The following is a 3,965-nucleotide window of genomic DNA, read 5'->3' as shown; positions in this document are numbered from 1 at the left end:
AGGGAGGGAGGGAGGGAGGGAGGGAGGGAGGGAGGGAGGAAGGAAGGAAGGAAGGAAGGAAGGAAGGAACAAACAACACAGTCAGGCCTGTCCAGGCCCTCACCCTTTGCCAGTGTCCCTGCATTCAGCCTCAGCCAGTTCCCCTGGCCCCTGGTGGTCTTTTGGTTGGAAGAAACCTCCCCTACATGTCCCAGGATCCCAAAAGGCCAGAGGAAAAGCAGTCAGTTGAGTTACAGAGCCTGGAGTTCCCAACACACAGGGACGTCGAGAGAGAAACCGCTGATGGCCAAAACGTCATCACAGAAGACACAGTTAATCCAAGGAGGCTGGCTGTTTCCAGGGCACAGGAAAGGGCACCTGCTTTGTCGATGTGCCGAGCAATGTGCTGCGGACGCCTTACACAAGGTGTCCTGTGCAGGTCCTGAGCCTGCTGGCCCCCAGCCACTTCCCCTGCTAACCAAGCTTCCGAGCTCCCTGCTGGGTGGGCCCAGCCAATGGAGGCAGCGGTGGGAGATTGGAGGGTGAGGGACAGGCAGAAGCTGGGCTATTTCTCCTCCTCCCTCTGCCTCAGATAGCACCCCGGCAAGAGCTGTGTGTGGCCACTGGACCAGCCCCCTGGGGGTCCAGCCCCAACCTGGCAACCTGAACCCTGGGCTTCAGTAACACCACCTCCTCCCTGTAGCCCCCAGCTCACAGTTGTGTTCCTGCTGGTCTCTGGATTGCCTCACCCTCCCTGACTTGGCCTCCAAGCTCTGCCATCACTCATGTAACCAATTCCCTGTATTAAAGTAGCTTTGTTTGAAATTCTCCAGGGGTTTCCATTCCCTGGCCAAACCCGTGTGGTTGGTATTATTTCTGGGCTGCAATGAGAAAACAAAACTGCAAGGGGAAGTAACTTGACTCTGGCTATACCGCTAGTAAGTGGCAAAGCTGCATTTGAAGCCAGCTCTGTCTGACTCGAAGGCCACGTTGCATCTGCACACCCCCTTCCACTGCCCTTGGGCAGCCATCCACCCTCTAGGGGAAGCTGGCCTCAGTTCCACCTGTACCGGTGCCGTCTTAGGAAGGTCTCCTAGCCCTCCCAGGCGATTTGGCAGCTGTTGCCAGGCGCGTTAAGCTCAGACACGTGGCCCCAGTCCGAAGCTCTGTTCCTAATGTTGGAAAATGTTTGCCCTGTTTCTTTCCTGCAGACTGTGAGAACAGGCTGTTCCAATGAGACTTGAAAAGCTGCCTTTGGTGGACTGACTTCCCTGTCCCCTCAAAGAATGTCAGTCCTGAGGGTCTATAATCTTCTCACTCCCAAAGTAAGAGGTGAGTTATTTTTCCCAGTGTGCTTCCCACTCCTGCCTCTGTCCCACAGGAGACTGGAGGTTCTTCTGTTTGAGAAAATGTTAAATGATCTACATCTTTAATAGTGTCTGCTGACCACAGCACCACCTGAGAGCTTGTTGAAAATATAGGACTCCACTCAGGGCCTGCAGAGTCATGGTGTGTTGTTTTGGGGGGCTTGGGGGTTTTTTTTTGGAGACAAGGTCTTGCTCTGTCACCCAGACTGGAGTGCTGTGGTGCCATCGCAGCTCACTGCAGCCTCTACCTCCTAGGCTCAGGCAATCCTCCCACCTAAGCCTCCAGAGTGGCTGGGACTACAGGTGCGTGCCACCACATTTAGCTAATAGATCAGCCTGGGTAATATAGTGAGATCCTGTCTTCACAAAAAAATTTAAAATTAGCCATCATTTCTGTAGAGACAGGGTCTCACTATGTTACCCAGCCTGGTTTCCAACTCCTGGGCTCAGACAATCCTCCAGCCTCAGCCTCCCAAAGTGCTGGGATTATAGGCATGAACCACCACTCCCAGCCAGGATGTGTATTTTAACAAGATCAAGATTCTCAAATGCTTCCTATGCATGCTAAAGTTGGAGAAGTGCTGCCCTTGACTATTTTATAGATGGCTACTGGGCACCTATTATATGTAATTTCATAATAGTAATATATCTTCTGGGGGTGGTGTAAGAATTAAATGAATCAATACATTAGAACAGTGCTGGATGCACATTTATGCACACAATATGCAGGATGTTTTAGTATGATTATCATTATTTTTATAAATATTTGCTTGGGCCTGAAATCAAGCACTAGGAGGCTTTAAGATTAATAGAGCCAGCTGGGTGCAGTGGCTCATGCCTGTAATCCCAGCACTTTGGGAGGCCGAGGCAGATGGATCACGACGTCAGGAAGACAAAACCATCCTGGCTAACATGGTGAAATCCCGTCTCTGCTAAAAACACAAAAAAATTAGCCAAGAGTGGTGGCGGGCGCCTGTAGTCGCAGTTACTTGGGAAGCTGAGGCAGGAGAATGGAGTGAACCCAGGAGGCGGAGCTTGCAGTGAGCCAAGATCGAGCCACTGAACTCCAGCCTGGGCAACAGAGTGAGACTCCATCTCAAAAAAAAAGAAAATAAAAAAGATTAATAGAACCCTGCCTCAAGGAGCTCCCAGGTTGTCGAGAGATGTGCATAGAAACAAATAATTCTGATCAAATATAACCTGTGTTCACTTTGGGAGGTCAAGGTGGGAGGACTGCTTGAGCCCAGGAGTTCAAGACCAGCCTGGGCAACATAGTGAGACCCCATCTCTCCAAAAATAAAAATAATTAGCTGGGTATGGTGGCGTCTGCCTGCAGTCCCAGCTAGTCAGGAGGGTGAGGTAGGAGGATCACTTGAGCCTGGGAGGTTGAGGCTGCTGTGAGCTATGATTGAACCACTGCACTCCAGCCTGGGCAAAGGAGCAAGACTTTGTCTCAAAAATGCGTGTGATTGTGTGTGTGTGTTTCGCCTGTGCTATAAAAGTTACACACCAACCTATAGGACCTGAGGTTTAGAAAGTACTCTGTGATTTCCAAACAAGAATTCACATATGATATCATGTGAGCATAACATAATGTGGCTTTAAAAAGTAAATAACATTATTGCCTCTATAGAAATGAAATTCAGAGGGGCAATGCCCAAGCTCACACAGCGACTTGAATTCAAATCTTATAACTCCAAATCCAGTGCTCCGCCCCCTGTCCCCATCACAGCCTCCCCCAGAAAGAAGGTGTAGAGTATCAGCAGCCCTGAGAAAGTTCAAGGTGGAAGGAAAACTGGAACCAAGGACTAATGTCTGAGATGACATTGGGGTGTGCTGCTTGCTTGGTATTTGTCACTGGAGAAGGACAGTGATCAGGGTTGACACTGAAGTCATTTTCTTTCAGAAATTACATACGAGTGGAAACGAAGCCCAGACAATCCATGGGGGTCCAGGATTATTCTTTTGGGTTTGGTTTGTTTGCTTGGGTTTGGGGGTTTTCCGGCATGTCCAAGTACCCCACTGTCCAGCCAATGTTCACTTTCTGGAAAGCTGGTCTCAGGCTCCTTTTCTAACCTCAGCTGAAAAAGTTGTGTCCCCCAGTGACTCTTCACCACCCTCAGATCAAGATCAGCACACGGAGCCTTTTCAGCAGACTCTCCCAGTGCTGGGTGAACAGCAGCAGTTCTCGAAGCAGGGTCCCCAGCCTGGCCACTGCAGCCTCACCTAGGAAATTGTTAGAAATAATCCCCCAACTCTGCCAAGACCTACTGAGGTGCAAACTCTAGGGTGAGCCCCCCAGCATGAGGTGTTTTAACAAGTCTTCTCTGCCATTCCTGGAGGTTTTGTAGGTGGATACAAGCGAAAGTTAACATGTATGTGAGTCACTTTAGCGTTTGAAAGCATTAACTATGGAGTTAGAATCAGGGTTCAGCCGCCCACCAGGTAGGTGACCTTGGGCAAACTCAATGATTTGGGGTTTGAGAAGCACTGGTAGGGCTGTCCTCTAGAGCTTTCTGCAACGATGAAAATGTTGTATATCTGCCGGGTCCAGTATCATAGCCCCTGGTCTCAGAGGGCTGCCAAGCACTCGAGTGTGGCTAGTATGGCTACAGAACT

This window comes from Theropithecus gelada, chromosome 7b (genome assembly GCF_003255815.1).
Source record: "Theropithecus gelada isolate Dixy chromosome 7b, Tgel_1.0, whole genome shotgun sequence".
NCBI lineage: Eukaryota > Metazoa > Chordata > Mammalia > Primates > Cercopithecidae > Theropithecus > Theropithecus gelada.
This window is presented reverse-complemented; position numbering follows the sequence as displayed.